Raw genomic sequence first — 24,390 nt, 5'->3', positions numbered from 1 at the left:
ATGAAAATAAAAACAAAAATAAACAAATGGGACCTAATTAAACTTAAAAGCTTTTGCACAGCAAAGGAAACCATAAACAAAATGAAAAGACAACCCAGAGAATGGGAGAAAATATTTGCAAATGATGCAACTGACAAGGGATTAATCTCCAAAATATACAAACAGCGCATGCAGCTCAATATCAAAAAAACAAACAACCTAATCTAGAAAGGGCAGAGGATCTAAATTTGGCATTTCTCCAAAGAAGACAGATGGCCAACAGGCATGTGAAAAGATGCTCAACATTGCTAATTATTGGAGAAATGCAAATCAAATCTACAATGAGGTATCACCTCACACGAGTCAGAATGGCCATCAATAAAAAATCTACAAACAATAAATGCTGCAGAGGGTGTGGAGAAAAGGGAACCCTCTTACACTGTTGGTAGGAATGTAAATAGGTACAGCCACTATGGATAACAGTATGGAGGTTCCTTAAAAAACTAAAAATAGAGCTACCATATGATCCAGCAATCCCACTTCTGGGCATATATCCAGAGAAAACCATAATTAGAAAAGATACATGCACCGTAATGTTCAATGCAGCACTATTTACAATAGCCAAGACATGGAAGCAACCTGAATGTCTATTGACAGAGGAATGGATAAAGATGTGGTACATATATACAATGGAATATTACTCAGCCATAAAAAAAGAATGAAATAATGTCATTTGCAGCAGCATGGATGGACCTAGAGATTACCATAAATACTAAGTGAAGTAAGTCAGACAGAGAAGGACAAATATCATATGATATCACTTACACAGGGAGACTAAAAAAAAAGATACAAATGAACTTATTTACAAAACAGAAATAGACTCAGATTTAGAAAACAAACTTATGGTTACCAAAAAGGAAAGGTGGTGAGGGGGAGGCTTAAATTAGGAGTTTGGGATGAACATATACACACTACTATATATAAAATAGATAATCAACAAGAACCTACTTTACAGCACAGGAAATTCTACTCAACATTATGTAATAACTTAAACGGGAAAAGAATTTGAAAAAGAATAGATATACGTACATGTATAACTGAATCACTTTGCTGTACACCTGAAACTAACAGAACACTGTAAATCAACTATACTCCAATATAAAATTTAAAAAATTTTTTAAAAAGGGGATACAAGAAAGTCTCTAAGGTCCTTTCCCTGGGCAAGTGGGTGAATGGTGATGCCCTTCCTTAAGATGGGGAGTAGCGGGGTTCAGGGTTCAAAAAACTATAGTTGCATCTATTGAGTTCGAGACACTTGTTAGACAACCAATGGAGATATCAAGTTTGATATTGGATATATGAATGTGGACCTCAGGAAAAAAGATGTGACTTGAGATACAAATTTAGGAGTCATTAATCTTTAAATTGAATTTAAAAGTATGGGACTCCATGACATGACTTATACAATAGACATGAAGTCCATGGTCTAAGTCATGAGACATCATAATATTTAGAGTGTAAAATGATAAAGACATTAAAACTCAGGAAAGAAAGTGAAGTTGGAGAAAAACAGAAGTGTGTGGTCTCCATGACAAAGTGAAGAAAAAGTTTCAAGAATGAGAGAGTGATTGACTGAATCAGATAGTTTTGAGGGTGGAGTAGGTTGTGGACTGAATATAGAACTTTGGATTTGGCAATGTCTGAAGTCCTGATTTAAATGGATGCAAGAAATAAAGTAGAGAAGGGAATACAAATACAGAGTCAAAGAACTATGGATGACTTTAGTGAAATGGTAGTTGGAGATAGACATGGTGGTGTGAATATCAAGGTAGCAGGAACTTGCTAGGAAGTAGGTGGTCACAATGGCCTGGGGGGTGATGATAAGCAAGGGGATCCGTCTCTACAAACTGTAGGCTAGGTAATTCATGGGAAGTGAAGGGATTTTTCAAAGAAGAACTTAAGGTTATAAGGAAATTTGAGTTTCTAGAGAGCACATTGGAAGTGTTGAGAGTCTAGGAAAGGATGTAGAATCAGGACAGCTTGAATATGAGGGTAAGAGTCCTGGTGATCAGAAATGACCTGGGAAACTTGGACTTCTTGTGATTAGGTTAATTGGCATCATCCTAAGCCTGACTGTTGTTTCAACAGATAATGGATTCCAATTCTACTTGGGACTGGTCTCTCTGGCATTCTATAGTGTTATGGCTGGAATTTCTGGTAAGAGAGGAAGGACGGGGACAGGGTCTCTATAGGAGCATGATTAGCTCTGCTGATCAAAGTATTGTGGGAGCCAGCTTGGGGTCTTTGGGACAACTCTGTAGAGAAAGAATGATTATATGAAGTGAGTACATGTATGAGTGTGAGAGTGACTGTGTGTGTGTGCTTTTCTCTTCATTCAACAAATATATTTTGTATGTTTTCAATGTGCTGGATTCTGTGTTAGTACTGGAGAGACAATAGTGAGCCAAATTGAGATACTTCCTTTCATGTTACAGTTGTTTCTTTTATCTTCATTGTGGCCTAGATAGATTTCAAAATCTACCTATAGGTTAAAATCCCTAAATAATAAGTTGTCTCTTAAAAATGCTACATTGCCAACTGTATTCTCATTTTAAAAATAATCTTGGAGAATACAGCCCCAAAATAACATCTGACAATTTACAATCTGTGGACACCAGATCCCTATCTTAGAGGCGTCTGGTAGTCATTTAGTTTCCCACTAAATTGTATATGTTTAGCATAAACTCAATATCTTAAAGTTTGTGAGATGTTAAGTTTCATACTTATGATTTCTCTTAGCACTGTTTCTTAATTGTCTATAAAATCTTTGCACATCAGAATTGCTGTTGGTTAATAAGAGAAATGAAATCCAGTTCAGAGATTTCAATTTATAAATAAAAAGACATTCATCTGACTTTCCTCTAGCTCCTGTGAGAAAGTTAATTTAACAGTATAAAATATTCCCTCCAGGTATCTAATCCTTCATAAATTGACTTAAGAGATTTTCTATTTGACATAATAACCTTCCAAGAGACAGGATTGCTTAATTTAGGCAGGTTTAATTGCCTCTGTAACCACAATTTCGAAAAAAGCATTCAAAAATATTAAACATCTTACACTTTGTCTCTTTGAGAAAAATAACAAAATGCTTCTAATGCTTCTGCTTCTATTAATTTTGAGATTTTATACGAGGTTTGTAAGGGTATTCAGAATTGGATGAGGGCTGATACCTACAGTCCTTAATTATAAGAATTGATTCATGTCACAACAATATATAAAAGGGAATATAATTATTTTTTTAAGCAACTAATTTTTCTTTGTCTACAGACCCTGAAACATGTTCTATTATGTATTTATGACATCATTAGTATGGAGAAGTAAAACATGCAAAAATAAGAAAAGAGTAAACTGGATCATTCATAATTTTAAATTTGTCATCCAAATTTTGCAAATCAAAAAGAAAAATTACAGACATTTCAACACTTAAGATCTACTTTTTTCCTAAGATGGCAAAGAACAGGTGTATACGACATGTCAGACTTACATGGAAAGGATGCCAGAGACATTTGTAGTAAATTGGATGTAATCCAGACCACAATGACCTCAATTGAAATTGAAAAATTCACAGGAGACTGATTACAGAAGTGGGAAGTTAAAGATACGGAAATTACACTTGATAGACATGACACAATTTTAGCTAAAAATAAGAGCACTAAAAGCTATAAAAATGGAAAGTAATGGCCTGGAAAGCAAGCAAGGAGCATGCAGCACCCAGGGCTTTTTTCTCGAAATAGAGATTTTTTAATTGTACAGAAAAATAATTGTTATTGCTCTGATTTAATTGCTCACAGAAAACTAATGTTGTATACCCTCACAAAATGTGGAACTTTTGAAACATCTGAAAATACTTCCTCAATTAAAATGCATGTGAATAATTTCAAGAACTTTTTCTACTTGGAAAACTCTATGGTTGAATACTAATGAGGGAGGAACATGAAAGAATTTAGTTGACAATTTAGCACTATTTGCAAAGCTTAGATCTTATATATTCTCAAAATATTTGTGATGTGGAGGCAAGCTCCATTTTAGACTATTAACTCCTTGAAAGTGATAGCAAATTCATATATAACTTTTTAACACTCACTCCCCAAACATCTCTGGTGATTCTTTTTTAAGAAGCAACGACCCTTCCACCTTCTCCACTTGGCCTTTAAGTATATAAATGCTTGAGCGCTCAGAAATTCACCCAGAGCTCATCTGTATTTACTCTTTCTTCCAAGATGATCTCGTGTCTCATGGATTTTAGTGTCCTAACCTTTCTGTTGAGCCCAAGAGTTTATGTGCAACAGTACACAAAAGCCTTCAATAACTGCACATGGAAGTCAAATACATAACTCAGAGCTGATATTGCCAAAACAGAATTGTATTTTTTCTTCATCCCTCAAACCTTCTAGCCCCAAGATTTCACCCTTTCAGTAGAAAGCATCATACCCCAAATACCTGGGATAGAAGACTCTGTCACCTCTGATATTTCTCTTTCTCTCACACCTCATACTCTGTTTCTTAGCATGTCATATCAGCTCTACCTCCAAAAACAGTATATAAAAATCAAATTCTCACTATCTCTTCCTAGTTCAACACTCCTTGTAGTATGCTGTGGATCACTGACATTTGAATGGAAGCACAATAAATTTATCACTAGGGAAGTCAAAGTTTCTGCCTAAGACCTAAAAATGGAAACTACGTTCAATTTATTTCAAAAAGCATTTATTCAGCAGTGAAGTTCCGGGGACTGCAGAAATAAAATGAATACGACATAATTTTTTTACTTACCCAAACTTCTGTAATATTTACTCCATGAAAGCCCTATTGAAAACATTTTGCACATATCAACTCTTTTAATCTTCATAGTGGTCTGTAAGGTACAGGCTGTCGCTGCCCAAATTAAATTTCACAGATGGGGGAACTGAGGCTCAAAGGGATTCAGGGAAGTTCCCAAGGGCACATGGCCTGATACACAGCAGAGCCAAGAGTTGAACCTGAGCCTCTGGCTTCAGTTCCTGAGCAGTTCACCATCGCACTGAGCTCTCATTGTCCCTGAACAAATATATACCCAGTGGGGGAACCGTAAGAACAATTTTAGTGCATAAGAGAATGCGTTGAAATAAAGTCATGGCCACCGTGTTATAGAAACACTCAAGAGTTTTTTTTGTTTGGTTTGGTTTTTTTAGTGGGTAATATTTTCTAATTTAAGACATGTTGAAATACATTCAGTGAAAAGAAAATGCTACGGGAAAAGCTGAGAGGTGGGAAATAGCATTTTTATTAGGACCAAACTTCACTTGGCAAAGGGAATCAGATTCATTTTCCCATTTAAAGTATGTTTGTTTAGTACCTCCTGCAGGGCAAGTCTCATTCTAGGCAGGAGGGATACAGGATGCATTAAGCCCCTGCTTCTAGATTCTAGAGTGAGGAGAGAGAAAATAATCAATTAGCCAAAGACATCCAGATAATAAAGAATGCTGTGAAGGAAACAAAATGGGATGAACTAACAGAGAGTGACACACATGAGGGAAGAGCACCATTGTGAGATGAGAACACCTCTTCCAGAGGCCATAAGGCAGGAATAAGATTGTTGGTTCTGGAATTGTGATGAATGTCATTGTGCTTGAACAAGGAACTGTAAAAGGAACTGTGTAAGATGAACTCTGGGAGTAGGCCGGGTCTATATAATAGAGAGCCTTAAAGGCCATGGTGAGGAGTTTTCAGTCGGCCCTAAATGTGATAAGAAACCTTTCCAGGGTTGAAACGGGAAAGCAACAGTATTTGTTTTATATTTTGAAACTTAGGTGAGCTGCTGCGTAAAACCACAGAATTTATGTTACAGTCTGCTGTGGGTCCGCACCACTTATCTACTTTACTCTGAGATCCAGACGGAAGAAACAAGCCCTGTCTAGGGCCTCATTGTTCTAGCGGGAAAAGAAAATTAGCAATGGTACCACCACATGATGTCCTTAAAAGTTCTGTCTCAGAGGTGATAGACATCACTTTCACTCGCATTCTAATAGGCAAAGCGACTCATATGGCAGAGTCTAAAGAGTGGGGCAAGGAAGTATACATAATCCTTTACAGGGAGGGGCCATGAATAATTTGAGAAGGTAAAATGACCTACAGTAATCATGGTTGCTGTAAAAAATTTCTAAAAATAGAAAATTAGACTTTGAGGGTAGACAAGTAGTCTAAGCAAGAGGTGACTTTGACTCGACTGAGAGTGACCGAAGAGGAAACGGAGAGAAGTAGACAGATTTGGGATATGTTGTGATGACCACGCTGATAGGAGTTGATGATGGACTGAATGAGGATAGGGTGGGGAGGGAGAGGGAAGAATGAAGGATGACTCCTGTTTATAATAGGAGAAGCTGAAGATATCCTTGACTTGTGATGGTTTGCACCATTCAAGTAGTATCGAAAACTTTTCATCTAAATATGGCAACTCCTGATATTTTGTCACCAACGTCATAGCTTAACTCCTTTCTCCATTTCCAGGAATAATAGATTGCACAAATATCAAAATTATGTAGACCTTTTATAAAAACTAGAAAAGTATTTTAACAGCAAGAAAGAGCCGAGGTTGCCATGACTGATTTCTGTTTAATTAGTGAACAAGGAAATAAAGGACTATAATAGTGCCTACCGCTAGAGAACACACTAAAAGAATTATGAACAAAGCATTTTTATTTTCAGATCCCCGTCATGTGATCTAGATGTGCAGAACAGCATACCATCCACCCCAAAATGATATGAAGCTCCTAACCTGCCAGACACATATATTTTCAGTGATTAAAAAATAATAATAAAAACCATTGTTGGCACAAGTTGAGTAAAAAGACACTTTTTACATAATCCTGGAGGAGGCATAAATCAATCCAATATTCTACAGTACAATCTGACAGCACAAACTGAGTTATGAAATGTATCAATTTTTTATTCCAAAGATTTCTATTCCTAGGACTCTATCCTAGACAAATAGATATAGTAATAGAATCTCCTTCATACCATCGCGAGTATCCACTGAATCCACACAAGTAGAGCTCTTAAAGGAGTGTGCCACATGGTAAATGTTTATCAAATGCTAGCTACTATTCATTGTACACTTATGTTAATAGCAATGGGTGTAGTTTTTACAAATCTGGAATGAAATACTCAAAATTTTAGTAAAAAGTCATCAAAACCTTTATTTTTATTTATTTTCCACATTTTCTAAAATAAGCATATATTATTTTCTTAAGTCTAGGTAGGAAAAATGTTTTTAAAGAGGTACAAGTTAAAGCTAAGACCACATGACAGAATAAGTTCATTTTTTGGCTTGAATACATGAGTCTATTGCAAGGACTCAGTTGAATATGAAGATATAATAATCTACTGCAAGAAAAATATCAAACAACGTCATTTGCGGGGCTAGGGCTTCAATACATACATTTGCAGGGGACAGGGGTAGGCACAAACATTCAGTCCATAACACCTAAGAAGTGCAAGAAAGATTTTCTACAAACTTTACTTTTGATGGGGAACTCATAATTGGATTAGATTGGCGTAACTCTCAATCTCAGTCACTTTCTTCAATTCTGAAAATTATGTCTTAGTTTCCAAGATTTAGTGTTAAGGTTGCCACCACCTGTGAGGGATCTTTTGTTCATACATTGTACCTGTGAGACACCTGCCTTACCTTTTCACATGACCCATGGTGAGTTCTCTGTTATATTTGGGCCATGTTTAGAATATGGGAATATTTTGCAAGGCTACTGATGGGTAAATAATCCAGACAGTCTGAATAATTATTCTTGCTCAGGGTGCTCTTGATTCTCCCAAAGTATTGCTGAAAAAATGATACATGTTCTTTCTTTTTTAGGGGCTCTTGGGACCCACAAACCTGTCTCTCTTTTCCCTTCTGCAAAACTGAGGCAAAATCTTTCACAAGAACTTCTCCAAAGCATGATATCTAAGCCATGGATCCATTTTCTTATGTCGTTCACATTTCTAAAATAAGACTTTGGATGCAAAGTCTGTATTTTTCTTTTCTATTATGTCACAGACTCTTCCCTGAGGGTATTATTTCAGGATACGCTGCCATTTTAAAGGTATGGAAGGAAAATTTTTAAACACAGGGAGCAAAAAAAAAAAAACTCAATATAAATTAACACCTCAAAATTGGAGAATGAAAGGTTTTCCATTGGATTTGGCAATAAGGAAACTGTTGGTACTTCAGAGAGAGGTGTTTTAGTGGAATGATTGTGCTAGAAGGCAGAATGCAATTGGTAGAAATTTGAATGAGACGTAAGAAATTGGAAACAGCAAACACTGAAGAAACATGGCTATGAAGAAAGAGAAATATAGAGTGTTAAATAAAAGAAAATAAGGGGTTCATGGAAAAAATTACTTGTGAAACAAAACTATGTTACTTATTGACATTGGATATAGACAGTATATTTTCTATATCAAAAATCACATCCCTATATATATGTGTTAGCATACGGTATTTGTTTTCTCTTTCTGACTTACTTTACTCTGTATGACAGACTCTAGGTCCATCCACCTCACTACAAATAACTCAATTTCGTTTCTTTTTATGGCTGAGTAATATTCCATTGTATATATGTGCCACATCTTCTTTATCCATATATATGGAATCCAAAAAAAAGGTTCTGAAGAACCTAGTGGCAGGACAGGAATAAAGACGCCAACATAGAGAATGGACTTGAGGACACGGGGAGGGGGAAGGGTAAGCTGGGACAAAGTAAGAGAGTGGCATGGACTTATACTACCAAATGTAAAATAGATAGCTAGGAAGCAGCCGCATAGCACAGGGAGATATGTATAGCGGATTCACTTTGTTATAAAGCAGAAATTAACACACCATTGTAAAACAATTATACTCCAATAAAGATGTTAAAAAAATTTTTTTTAATTAAAAAAAAAAATCACACCCCTTCATGCACCTTGTACAACTATTAAAACTACTGTCTCTTTTGCCACAAAAGGAGATAATATTTTAAATCAGCACCATCCAGAATTAACATCTTGGACAAACTCACTTTCTAGAGCAATATGAAATAGATTTTTTTCATGAAAGCATCAGCCTTTCAAATAAAAAAATAATGGACAAAAGATGAACCAACTACCTACTGGTCCCATCTAAGAAATTGCTTAACCTAACGAACAAGCAATGACTCTGAGTGGTAATTCATAAAAATTTATATGCTAAAATATGCTAAGGGATTACCTAAATGCCCTTCCCATACCCAACTTACATGAATCAGTTAAGAATATGTCACAGTTACCTCTCTCACCCTCTTTAAATTTATTCCCCTCTTCCAGAACCCCAAACATCTGCAAAAAATATTATTTCATCTATGGGCACGTAATGTTTGTTAAGTGTATTACAAATCAGAGTGAATAGCTATTCCACCGATTTGGCAATTTTGTAATTGTGAGAAATTTTAAGAGGTGTGGTGCATTTCACGATTTATCATTTTGCCCTTACGGAACTCAACAATATTTGGGGGAATTAATTTTGTGTAATAAATGGAGATAAGGGGATATAGTTTAAAATAAACTTCCTTTTAATTTGTCATAAAACCTATTCTTAAAACTGACACATTTTAATAAAAATTTAATACTAAGACTAGTAGGACTTTATTTGATATATTCATAATCAATATGTAGGAATAACAGAGTCAAACACTTAAACCCAGTAACATTGAATGATACACTAATACAATTGATACAATAATAAATACAATTGAATTTTTATGACTAGTTGAAAATATGATAAATAAGATAAACAGAATATTATCCTTCTGTGTTCTAGTAAGACTTATAATTTTAGGATGAGAGCCAATAGGTTTTATAATAAAAAGAAATTACATCATAAGCAGAATAAAAAGCATCAAGGTAAATTTATTAATATGTACCTTTATTACATGACACATGGAGAGCTAACAAAATTCAACATAAATCCTTTACAAAATTGGCCTTAAATTAAAAGACACGTGAAAAGGAGCCCATCTAAGTAAAAATCAATGTGCTAAATTGAGTTGCTCCTTCCAGTCTGTTATATATAAAAGTCAAGTATCTCCCTCAGTTGAAATATCTCAACATAACATCAGCTGAAAAAAGGTCTACATGGGGAAAAATAGAATCTGATGAGAAAAAAAAACACATTTTAAAAAATGTTGGTTATACTACATTTAAAGTTATTACAAAATATTGGCTATATTCCCCGGGATATACCATACAACTTTGAGCCTAAGTTAAACCCAATAGTTTGTACCTTCCACTCCCCCATCCCTCTATTGCCCCTCCCTCACCTCCCCCACTGGTAACCACTAGTTCGTTCTCTATATCTAGGAGTCTATTTCTTTTTTTTTATATTCACAAATTTGTGGTATTTTTTAGATTCCACATGTAAGTGATGTCATACAATATTTGTCTTTCTCTGTCTGACTTATTTCACTTAGCATAATGCCTTCCAAGTCCATCCATGTTGCTGCAAATGGCATAATTTCATTCTTTTTTATGGCTGAGTATTATTCCACTGCATATATATACCACATCTTCCTTAGCCATTCATCTGTTGATGGACACTTAAGGTTGCTTCCATACCTTGACAATTGTAAATAATGCTGCTATGAACAATGGGGTGCCTGTATCTTTTCTAGTTAGTGATTTTGGTTTTTCAGGATATATATCCAGGAGTGGAATTGCTGGGTCTTACAGTAGTTCTATTTTTAGTGTTTTGAGAAACCTCCAAATTGTTTTCCACAGTAGCTGCACCAATTTACATTCCCACTAACAATGCAGGAGTGTCCCCTTTTCTCCATATCCTCACCAACATATGTTATTTGTGATCTTTTTGATAATAGCCACTCTGACAGGTGTGAGGTGATATCTTATCTTGGTTTTAATTTGCATTTCCCTGATGATTAGCAATGTTGAGCATCTTTTCATGTGCCTGTTGGCCATCCGCATTTCCTCTTTGGAAAAATGCCTCTTCAGTTCTTCTGTCCATTTTTTAATCACATTGTTTGTTTTCTTGATGTCGACTTGTATGAACTGTTTATATATGTTGGATATTAATCCCTGACCAGTCATATAATTTGCAAATATTTTCTCCCATTCAGTAGTTTGTCTTTTCATTTTGTCCAATGTTTTCCTTTGATGTGCAAAAGCTTTTAAGTTTAATTAGGTCCCATTTGTTTATTTTTGCTTTTCTTTCCTTTAGGAGACGGATCCAAAAAAAATTGCTGCGATTTATGTTGAAGCGTGTTCTGCCTATGTTTTACTCTAGGCGTTTTATGGTTTCTGGTCTTACATTTAGGTTTTTAATCCATTTTGAGTTTATTTTTGTATATGGTGTTAGAGAATGTTCTAATTTCATTGTTTTACATGAAGCTGTTCAGTTTTCCCAGCACCACTTATTGAAGAGACTATATTCTTGCCTCCTTTGTCATAGATTACTTGACCATAGGTGTGTGGGTTTATTTCTGGGCTCTTTATCCTGTTCCATTGATCTATGTGTCTGTTTTTGTGCCAACACCATACTGTTTTGATTACTGTAGCTTTGCAGTACAGTCTGAAGTCAGGAAGCATGATTCCTCCAGCTCTATTCTTCTTTCTCAAGATTGTTTTTGCTATTTGGGGTCCTTTGTATTTCCATTCAAATTTTAAAATAATTTGTTCTAGTTCTGTGAAAAATGCCATTTTAAAATTGCATACAACAAACAATAAATGTTGGTTGATATAGATGAAGATAAAGACATATAGGTATAGAGATACAGAAATAGATATATGCTTAGTTAACAAATATTGACTGAGTTTAAATGAACAATTTAATAATAATTCCTTTTTTTAAAAAAGGCAATGGAGTCATGATTAGCAAAGTGTACACTCAGTTCACCGATTAACAAGTCACTTTTAACATTTTTCTTCCTTGTTTTCTATCTTTAATTCCTAACAATTAATATCTCCAAAATGCAGACAAGTCTGACATTTAAACCTGTCCATTTTACTGCTTATCAGCACTTCTTGCACTGGATGAGTAGGAGGAGATGCATAAGCTCATGATTAAAGGGATATTCTCCATTAGCTCCATGCTGAATCATTATGAGTATGTCTTATGCCTCCCTTTCACTAATATGAAAGTGAACAATTATTAGAACATTCTAATAAATATATCTCTGCATTAAGTACACAAATATCCATTAACAAACGGGTATTTCACGTTTATTCTTGTTTCTAAAGGAGCATCATTATCCCTGACTTCACTGTTCTCTTAAATTTCAGGAATTCCACCCAACTCTAAGCATGTTTTAAAACAATGTAAACAGGCATGCACTATATGTATCAGACAGCCTAATTCGATAGAAATGATTTAAAACAACAGAGGAGCATGACCTAGATAAAGTTTTGCACCACCTGCTTTATTTTGCATTTATGTAACACTGGAAATCCAAGATTAAATAACTTGAAACTGTCTTACTCCCACAGAATCTAATTCACTGTTTTTCTCTAGACACTGTCTATATTTTCCAGATATACTTTTCCAAAGCAAATAACATAAATTAATAAAATGAAAGTTGTTTTAATTCTTAAAGTATGCTGCAGATATCATCCCTTCTTGCTTTCTCTATGACCTAAATCAGTTATATTCCATTCAGGCCTTGAAGCAGTAATTTTTCCACATCACGGTTTCTTTCTTGCTGCCTATAATTAAGGCATACCTTCCCTAAACTGAAGGATACCCCCCTTCATCCATGTCTTTTCCTTACTTTTGCACTAATTCCTGAAATTGTAGACTCTACTTGACACATTTTTCTGTTGTCAATGCAGTTCATTTTAATGTTCAACTTCATCTATGGAATTAACTTTTATAAATATTCTGCAATAAACTAGGACGTATTTAACATTTAGCACATGAGTATCCTGAGCCTTGAGATGGTTGTGAACTATCTACAGCCACACTGGCAACAAAATGCATGACAAAGTCAAGCTAGACTATAGCTCCTAACTTCTGTGCATATCGTTCAAGCATTTTTTTTTGAAGTCTCAGATTAGTGAATACTCTCAAAAGTTTATAATATTTCTGCTGAACCATAAATCATAAGATATTATAAACACAAAAAATTGAGGACAAAATTTAAAGACAATTTTTACTTGCTATTTCACCAGCAAACTTTTAAACTGAGTAATCCATACCAGCTACCTCCGTTTCTCACCGTCCCTGTCCCTTCATGCTGTCATTTGACTCTCAATAGTCTACTACTCTAACCCCAGTGATGAAGGCCGCATTGAGCTGCTATTTGAACATGTTTATTAGGCTTTTTGAAAATTTCTCATCCTTTGGCTTCCGTGAGAATAGACTGCTACACTACGCTAACTTTCCTTCTGCATCATCAGTCACCTCTTCTCTTATTCCATTTGTCCATCACACTCCTCAAATATGAATAATTTTCAAGGTGGTCTTCAGCACTCTGTGTCTTAGTCTACATTTCTTTTTCAGATTACAACAAATCTTGTAGTTTCATTTTTATTTCTATTCATGTGACCTACTAAACATGCAAACATACACATATCCATAGACTTAAGTCTACATGCACATTCTTGGATGTTCATATATGCATGCACATATATTTTCATATATACATGGATACGTGGATATGTCATTTATGTTATTTGTGTGTATGTGAGGATACATGTGAAGATAAAAGGATACAGACAGATGAATATATAGATATAAATCTCATGTCTCCCCTGAGCCCAATTATCTAACAATCTACTATATATATGTGTGTGTGTGTGTGTATGTGTATATATATATATATATATATACATATACATATACCTATACATATATATCTACCTCAATGCCCTATCATGCCAAATACTATATACTTAAAATGAAATCTGTTAGAATTGTCCTCTCGTGGAACTGCCTTAGCTCTGTTGTCTTTTAGTTGTACATATGAGCCTATCTTTTTTTTTTTTCATAATACAACCGATGACTTTATAACATCACTCCTTTTTTTACCCTTTTTTTTTCTTAGTCTAAGTTTTTATAAACTTACGCCAACTATATTTATAATTTCTAACAATATTTGTCTATAATCTTCTTTGTGGACATTTTAATTTATTCCCATTTCTAGTGAAATATGATTCTAAAAATAATTTAATTGTAAAAATAAAACAAATATTAACTAGGCAAATGGAATTTATAGGTTTTTTTTTTTTTTTTTGGCTACTCAAACCTCAAACTTCTGTAAAGTCTTCACCTCTTTCACTGAAGCTGAAGTAGTAAGACAATTTTTGTTTATTTTTTCCCACTGAATTCTGTAGTTCTCTTACCTGCCACATTGCCTGAGTTGTGGACCTAAAATATAGGCCTAAGAAATCCTACAAGCATTTCTGCAAAATCTAAAATATGTATGTGGCTATATCTTTGGATATTATGAAATTATCTGCTCAGACATAATGGACCTATTGAAAAAATAATTACAACATTCTATTTGCATGGCAAATCCTTCTCTAAAGACCTAACTTTTTTTTTTCTCCTTCATTTCTCTAACTTACAAAGAGTCATTCACTCATCCTGCCTGGAAGATGATTTACATTAACTTCTGGATCATAATTACATTATCTGTGACTAATACATTTACCTCATTAATTTGGGAATGGATTATCTACAAATATATCACAAATGGTTTTTCCATTTTGATTGATATTCAAAATCATGTAAAAGTGAAAACAAACATACTGCTCATCCTCAAAGTTCTAATTTCTTACATTAGATAAAATTAAACTCTGCAGGGTTGACTTAAACTACCAATATTCTGTAGATTGTGCAGTACAAAAGTAAAATAATAATAGTAATAATAATATGATAGCTAAAGAAATATGGTAAATATGATTAATTACTCTGTCTCACATTTCATTTAGACTGCCACACAGTTAAGACTGTTGTAATGACTGATAATAACCACATTGAAAAAAGTAATAAAACACAGATATTTCCTTTAAAGATGGCATTAAGTTACATCTAGTTAAGAAAAGTAAAATCAGAATTGGATGGAAAAATTCTATCAGTATGAACTGACCGGCTTGAGCAAGTTCAGGGAAGGTAAATCTCTACTCTCTTCTTTTAGTTTTTATAATTGTGTTTACTCCATATTAAGCTGATTTTATTTATTTTTTTTTTACTTGTATCATCCATTTTATTCATTAGGTTTTATTTGAAAAATAGAATTCTTTAAAAAAAAAGTGTAGGTAACTGCAAGTCTATCCCAATCCATCAAGAATCTATTCCACTTATATTTTGGAGGCATTTATATCCCCTTTTCCATAGACTGAAGAACATTTTTCATTGTGTGATAATCCCTACAGGAGATACCCACCTTTCATTATTATAATTATTATATGTTCTTTTCCCCTGCAAATCTCTTTTTCTCCCATCTTTTCTTTCCTTTCTTCACGTATATCAGAATGAAGAGTGTACAATATACAATAAGGATATCACTGTCAGAGGCAGCATCGGGAAGATTCCGGAAGAAATTTAAAAATTCAGTTTCTTCCTTTATATAGGTTTAAAAAATTGAGCCAAATTCATTTTTGAAGATGAATCATGTTTGCTTGGGATCATCACCCAGCCTCAACTCCATAAACAAAGAAACTATTTTAGCAATTATTGAATGGAATATCAAGAATTATCCATCAAGAATTATCTGTATAATAATTTTACAAATGTTGACTGAATTTGGCAAATGATATATAAACCTTTATCTAAAACAGCAGGCTATTTATTCCAAGATTTATTAATATAAATGTTTTAAAGAAGACATAGTTCTTATCAAATTGAAATTCAGTTAAGATGAATATATAAAGTTTATTTTATATGTACAATAAATATTTCACATCTTCTAGCAGCTCTCTATATAATTTTTCAGTACATGCAACATTATTACAACATGGGTTAGCATTAAATGAGAAAAAGGAATTATAATTGAATGTAGATTACAAGAAATGAAGGGTAAAAGGCAATAATGTTCAGTATATAAACAGATACTAACAGGAGATGCTTACTTAATTTTATCTAGGCAATATTGCTTGAAATTAAAACTTTAATGAATGTAATTACTAGTGCATAAGCAAAAGAATATTAAATCCAGGTATAATTTTTCATTAAAGATTTTAAATCACTTCCTTTTTTTATTCTGTGGTATAGTCAAGAAAAATATCAACTCATACATTATTGTTATTAAAATAATTATCTCTTTTTATGTAGTTAAGAACGTAATCTATATGCAGAAAATACTACAGAATAATTAAAGGAGGAAGTTATAAATGTTTAAATGTGCTAAATATCAGATATACTGAAGAAATTTAATAATAGTTCATTGCCTACTTACTATTCTATTATAAATGGAAAAAGAAGTTGCTTATAAAATATTAAGATCCCATTTTCAACTACTACAAAGCCATGAATTTCCATATTTAAAATAAAGTCTATTTATAGAATCTTATGTCAACAGTTATTCAGCATCAAAAGCAGAAGATATTTCAAGTTATTTGAAGTTGTTATTCTTGACCCATTTTAGAAATAATACATAGGGCTCAAAAAAAGATTACTTTCAAATGAAAGAATATAATCTGACACATGTGAGAACAAATATTTTCATATGATATATGAGAGTAGTGCAACAAAACAAATTAAATATTCATTGGTGTTCAAAGGCACATAATCATAGAGTATATCATAATTTCTTATAGAACTGAAACTAATTATAGGATGGAAATCTTCCACTGGACGTTTAAATATGGATTCATAATTTGTATCTTTTATACAATTAGTTTCTATTTCTATGTTAATGTCTATAGGAAGCAGCATTATTGCCTCAAGACCTTCTGAAATTTATCTACAAACTATTCTCATGTAGGTTTATTTTAAAAAATACTTTGTGTCCCAACCTACTGATATTCAGTCTTTGGGAATTTTTAATAATGTACGTTCCCAGGCCTTATCTATAAAGGCAAAATATCTGGAAAACAATATGACGAAACTGCTCGATTCCCTTTTACAGGCATCAGAATGTCTTTAAAGTCCATGTGCCATGAAGCAAACTGAAAATCAGGAAGAATCCAATTAAAACTGTAATCATTTGTTTAGGTATATATTGTCAATCTTTCTATAATATGTAATCAATTAATCACAAATACATTATTCTGTAATACTGAAAACAATGTTATACATTCTATTATAGCAAATATTTTAAGTATTAATTAATTGTAATAATATTAAGTATTATCTAATAATATTGATACTAATGTTGCTACTAAGATACATACATTTTCTTTTCAAGCTAGGCTTAAATAACACCTTTAAAGATTGTAACGAGATAGGAGGCAGTGCTTCATGATATTAAATCTTTATCTTCTATAAATAGCAATAGCAAACCTTCATCTAGCAGTTGTGTGTGTTCAGCATTGTTCCAAAAGCCATATAAATATTGACTCTTATAACCCTTAAAACCTTATCAGTGTTGTTATTTTACAAATAAGGAAACAGGAACATAAAAATAAGTATTTTGCCAACATCATGTAACTAGTATGAGACAGAGCAGGGATTCACACTCAAGTAGTCTGACTCCAGAACCATACTCTGTGGTTATTATGCATTGTACTTTATACATGGTATTATTTCCTTGGTGATTTAGATCATTTGACTTTGGATTGAGTGTGTTAGTGTATATAGAAATATCTGCCACCTGGCAGGCATTGTCAGTTTTGGTTTTTTTTTTTCATTTCTGTCCTGCGGTAGGATGCAAGTTTCCATTTTCATCTACAGCACTCTCTTCCATCATGAACCATGCATGGTTCCTTTTACATAGGTGGCTTCAATCCAAGACCTATCTCTGAATAAGTGTAACAGTAAAGGGCATTTATTTCTTGCTGGTAACTTGGCTCCAAGTCAGTTTCCTTTTATATGAAGAAGAATCACAAGCAAAGATTTATTGGAAACCATCTTTATTACTAATTAATCAAACCTAGATAGGATTTCCCTCTCTACTTTCGGAACAGCAGATTTAAATTGAAAGGAAAACCAGACCTATTTTTGCATTTTTAAAAATTAAAAATACTAACAGTACACCACATCAGTCAAAAATTTGATCACAACCTCAGGATTAAAACCAATGTATCATTTTCAAAAGAACAAGATTTCTGGCTCTTTGTGATATTTTACAATTCACACAAGAGATGGAGAATGAGTGACAAAATGGGTAATAGAAGGTATTGGGGGATTATATACCAAGGTTACTTATTCTAGAAGATGCAGAACTGCACCAGAGATTGATACTTCGGCAGGATGAAATATGGTATTTCATGGAGAATTTCCCCCAGTACTTCATAAGCAAATCTTCAATAATGCTGACAATTTTCATTTCCAATAACTACTGATAATTTATTTGCACAAAGGCAATTGTCCTTATTAAATATATAGAAAATTTGAGATAGGCTGTAAAGATTTACAAATGGCTTTCCTAATATTTAAAACACCAATGATTTACCAATTTATTTATTTTCCCTCTCTGTACTGGCCACCAGCTTTTCAGGGGGAATCAATTACCATTTCCATATATCTCTTCAATTGACTTCGACCTTCCATGCTTGGAGATCCTCTCCAACAGCAAATGATCTCTCTGGATCCTTCAGCATCTTAGTCCCTGGATAGCCACAACTTTTATTTTTAAATCTTCCTTTCAGCAGTTCTACAGCACTAAAGTTAATGGCTTGCTAAACCCTGGAATACCATTAAAAGCAGGAGTCTGCACATTTGTCTTTTAACTTCGTGTCTGTTCTACTTTCCATTCTTCTTTAAACAGTTGCTCTTCTGTAAAGGCTCAGTGGGGAGCTGTTCCCTACAGACTCAATCAAGTGTTCACTTTCACTGGGCTTTCTAGCAGCAGATTTAATACATTTATTTGGACAAAATCAAGCCTTTGTGATACGTGGTAAGCTCTCAATTTACCTAACAGCAAAACAAAAAACAAACCAAAAAGACAAAACAGACCCTTGTATTACCAATCTTAAAGACATAACATCTGTCAAATATTTCTTAATAAATTATTTTTAAAGAATCAACACTTTATAACTCCATAAACAAGGAAGAAACTCCCATATATCTCCTTCATATAAAAAATAAGTAAAAATAAAAATCCTCTCTATAGTTTTTGTAGCTCTGCCCTTTGTTTTGAAATGTAAATTATAAGAAAACAACAAATGTTCTGTATTAAAATATTTAAAAGTAATAAGTTTACCTAAATTTCTGATGATATCATGTATCTAATCTAAAAGTCATTCAAACTCAAGAAAGAAGGGTATTGCCTACATCAGGTAAATAATAAGCTAATATTAAGGCTTTTTTCATGAACTATCAGCGCAACTCATAGCCAACCAATAATGGAAGTAGTATTATATAGAAATTTTTCAAGCCTTTAGCTAGTGGTATTTGAAGGAGTGTGTATAAACAATGCCATATCCAAACACACACACAAGACTGAATTAGTATTCCTTATATTGTAGGAAGAAATATTGAACGCACACACATATTCGAATCAAATACAAGAAATGAGTACACAACCACAGAATCTCAATTTCAATTAAAATTAGCAGATGAGAGAAGGTAATACACTGTAGTTTGTCATTAGCACAAAGAGGATCTGATTAGTATCAATGGAACTTATGGCAACACAGTACTACTAGGCCTTACAACAGGTTTCATTTGGACCCAACATTAAGTTAATAAGAGTTTTTAAAGCAAACATCATCTTATTTTCCTGGATATCTCATCTTCTCTTGAATGCTGGATGCATAATTAATGAAACCAATTCAAGTACAGGATATGCAATACTAAGAATAAACTGTAGGAAAATATTCATCTCATTAGTCTTGATATAAAATCACTTAACATAGGAAAAGGGGAAAACAAATCTGTTCTATTTGCTCTGTGAATGATCTAATCACTTTTAAAAATGGCAGGAGAGGGGTGGATGTGGATCAAGGGGAAGAGAGAACATACAATAAACCTCAAATGTCATTCATCAAAGGATTTAATTCTAGAGTCATTGCTTTATTAAATTTTGTCTACCCTCTCCATACTTCTAAATAAATAACAAACATGAGTTAATACCTGGGCCTGAGATTCCATCACAGCAACTCTCACTGAAAATGTCACCTTACAGTTAGGAATTTGATATAATTGTACTAATTACATCTGATTTAGATTCCTTGCTGAAATTTTATTTTAACAATATGTCCTTTTAGCAATGTTTCACCATCTAATAATTAAAATATACTCCCTAATGATGGTAGATACACTTCTTTAATTCATAAAAAGTAAAACTGAAAATTAAAACTAACTCCCAGTGTTCATAAAGAACAGGGAAGTTTTAATTGCATTATCACCAAACATTGCATGAGAGAGGAATACGTCAATGACACAGTTGTAACTCATGAGAAGTAGTATGTAGTAGAAGTAGAATGTAAGTAATGGTTAGTCATTCTGACCTAGCAAGATGTTTCTGTTTGTCATAATGGAAAATCCCTCTTGGTGAAGATGGAATGTGTGTCTTTAATAGTATTCAAATTCTCTGTTCGTAGTCACCCACAGGCAGACATTTCCAAACAACCAAGCAGTTGGTATTGTGTAAAAAAAATTCCATACACTTCTCAGTGTGTTAAATCTGTTTAGCTATTGTACCACACTTTAACTTATACCAAAATGCATGATCCTCAACATAAAATCTATGTGAATCAAAAAACGGTAGCAAGTCAAATCAGACATGTCTTTCCAAAAATATATTTAAATGCTGCAGTTACTTAGAGAGGAAGCCTCGGCTTTAAAACAAACCAAAATAAAGTTGTTTTTTTGTTTTTTTGCTAGGAACAACTGATTCCTTTTTTAGAGTTCATGAAACACTGCCAAAGGAAGCAAGGGCAATGGTAAGCAGAGAATGACTTGGGCTCTCCTTTTGTTATAGTCTATATGGCATTCTGAGTAATACTTCATCTAGGGAACAAAAAAGGTTTCCATCGCTTGAACAAACATTAGAAATTTTCTGTATTACACCACAACTGCTATCATTGCCTTTGCAAAGACTTGAGAGAAGACAGGATAAATCAAAGACTAGCCAACTAGAACAAGAATTGAACCCAAAAAAATGGGGATACATAAAGAGTTCAGGAGCATACAATGACTCAGAATTTCCTGAATAAATGGGAAATTTCACTAACCATTTCCTCGTTGTGTAATGTCACTCTCAATTCTACCATAATTCATCTTGTCTCATTAGAAAATGAGATATTAACATTTACAATTATGTCTACCTGTTGGGAGGTAGTTTGTTTCCCTGTCAATGAGAGGGCATTGGTGCTCCTTATCTTTTAAATATATCCTTAGCTGTATCTGTTAAAAATGAATCAAATATAGACCATTCATGACACGATGTCACAATTGTGATCTGTTAATATTTTCTAGCCATCATTGTGATAATAGCCTACTTAATTCTCCAACATTAAAATATTTATTTTCAATTTGGAAAATCTTTTTTCTTCCAAAATAAAATAACTACATGTCTAAAATCTGTCATGAGCTAGTAGGAAGAAAGTGCCTCTGTACTCAGTGTTCTACTGAATCACAGTATTTGTACTCTAAGGACCATCAACATTATTTTAATTATCCCCACTAAAAAATATTTTAAAGTACCCATACTCTTTAGAATACAGTTGTGTATATATTCTAAAATATCCCATTAGCTTGTGGTAAATATGACTCCTTAAACCATAAAGTCACATTTTCACCTGAAGAATTGCTTTGGAAACTGAAAAATGATACCATGTGCCTCCAATATGTGCACTGGATTTCTGTAGCAAATGCTTTGTGGGAATGAAAAATATTTTCACCCTAAATTATTCTGAACTTCGTATTATGACACACAGAACTGAATAAGCAAGTGTTAAAGAGAGCAAACTAAACACCTAACCAGCTGAGTTTATTCCTGATCACAGGGACTTCTAAGGATTACAGGCATCAGTGCTGCCGGGATGGAGGTCGCCCAAAATGGGTAATAGTGTTCAGCCTATCTAAATTCCCCATATGGGTTCATTTAACTATGGTAGACTTCCTTTCATGTTCTAAACTATTATGTTTTGATTATAGATAGCTGCTGAATTTACTGATGGGAAAATTAAAAACTGAGTAAATAACCTATATCAGTGTATCAAATATTATGGAATCATTTCAAAGAAAAGAAAAGGCTCTTAGTGCATACCGATATTTAAAATAATTAGTTATATCTCAAAGGAAATTTTTAGATATACTTTTCAATTGTCAGCAATCATGGAAAATAGAGCAATACTTTAAAAAAATTATTTTTTCATTCACAGCATGTCTTCTCTTACATATTATACAGGTTCTTACAATTAAGGATAAAATAAACTTCTAAAAATATAATTAAGAAAATATTAAAATAAGCAAAATTAGAAAAAAAAATGTAATTTAACAACCAGTAGATAAGACAGAATATATAAAGTGATGAAAAATTCTGCATAATTATTGTGTTTATAAATCAAAAAACTGAATTAATTTTAATAATTTAAACTTAGTCAATAATCCAGTATAATAGCTTAAAAAGTAAAAAATGCAGAAGACTGAGTTTAGGAAAGTAATAAGATCACTAAGGAATATTCTCTCTCCACACAATGTCCAACCCTTTACCCTCAACACACACACACACACACACACACACACACACACACACACACACACATTAGCATCTATTCAAAAATGACCAGCACTAGACATATTTAGTACTATATTAGGTCAGACTTGGAAAATAATTATAGCAATTCCATCATTACATAAAAGTTTCCAAAATTTTAGAAAGTAATTAGAAGTTACATATGAATTTTTTAAAACCAAAACTAATCAAGCTGATATAAAAAACATACTTCTAACTAAATCTTCATCAACGTAAAACAATACCCTAACCTACTGAGTATAACAAAGCATTAAAAAATAAAAGCCATGGCCATACTTTTTATCAAAAAATAGAGAGGAAATAACTTTATTTCTCTACACCTTCCACATATTTTCTTTTTGTTTTAATCTAGGTCTTTCATGTTAAAAGCTCTTCTCAGATGTCTAGGGACCCATTTATGTCTTCCCATATTTAAGGCAGCAGTTAAAAACTATAAGGAAACGCCATGGTGCAGAACCAGAATGTTTTGATTTGTTGGCTTTACTATAGAGTAATCCTGCTGGGTCACTTCGGTGAGGAGAACACTAAACAATAGTACATTTATATTGTTTCTTTGGAGCTAGTTAGGTTTCCCAGAAGAAAAGCCTATCAATTTCCTACCTGGAAACCACTACCACTATGGAAGCCTAGAAGAATAAGTGACTCACTCTACAGTATGGAGAATTTACTTAATTTTTCTTTAGTGTATGGTACAAACTAGTTCATAGTTCAGTAGTTCAAATTCAGTTGAGATCAGCTTCTCCAGAAAATAAACCTCTAGACTTCTGCTAGCATTTGTCTTTGTGTGTGTGTGTGTGTGTCTATGTGAAGGATAATCCCAGTTTCTGGCAACTTACTAAACAAAGCTTCAACTGATATTACTGTTTGCATACCCACATCCAGCCTCATTTTCAGAGGGACCTCATGCCATCACTCCTGAGTATTTGATAGATTTTTTTAGAGCAAACATGTTAGGCTTCTTGTACTGCTAGCTTTATTTCAGCTTTCTCTAGTCATCTTAGTCAGTCACAATGTATGAAAATATATTGAAAATCTGAGGGAACTAGTCAAATTCTATGCATTCTAAGCTTTTTAAAATTGTCTATTAGATAATTGCAAATAAATGAGTAACATACCCAAAAACAATAATACACTTATTAGGGTGCTACCAAGGAAAATGGAAGTGTAGGGAGCACTTAAGTTCCATTCCTCCACTGAAACAGTGATTGATCTGGCAAAAACTGTCAGAATCAACTTTTTCAGAATATTGGAATCTAATAAAAATCTTACAAAAAATCAAGGGAGTGCTTAATGAATAAATAAGCTCCTCAACTTTTGTAAGAGAATGTTGTGGAATTTTGCTTACCTGCCTACCACCCATCCCTCATTACCTAGATCAGAGGTGACCATAGGGATGTAAGACCATGTTTCTTGTGAAACTTCCTGGTATCATTGAGGTGCAAGAACAAGAGTACAGATCTTGTTCTCAAAGAATTATTATTATACATCAAGTCCTGTCTTGTAGCCCCCTATGGAATCTTCTCAAGGATTTGTTTTTGTTTCCCCT

The 24,390-nt window shown here is 33.4% G+C and overlaps 1 long non-coding RNA gene across 1 annotated transcript in view; it reads left to right on the top strand.

Annotated features, from left to right (window-relative positions):
* The window catches only part of LOC103008889 (uncharacterized), a 40,769-nt gene that overhangs the window by 4,693 nt on the left and 11,686 nt on the right, over positions 1 to 24,390 (top strand). Inside the window, exon 2 of the long non-coding RNA XR_451847.2 lies at positions 20,969 to 21,027. This is a non-coding gene — a long non-coding RNA (uncharacterized LOC103008889). The remainder of the gene's footprint in view (positions 1 to 20,968; positions 21,028 to 24,390) is intronic.

The sequence above is a fragment of the Balaenoptera acutorostrata genome, chromosome 1 (assembly GCF_949987535.1).
Source record: "Balaenoptera acutorostrata chromosome 1, mBalAcu1.1, whole genome shotgun sequence".
Lineage (NCBI taxonomy): Eukaryota > Metazoa > Chordata > Mammalia > Artiodactyla > Balaenopteridae > Balaenoptera > Balaenoptera acutorostrata.
Note: the sequence above shows the minus strand (reverse complement) of the source record. Positions and strands in the feature narration are given on the sequence as shown.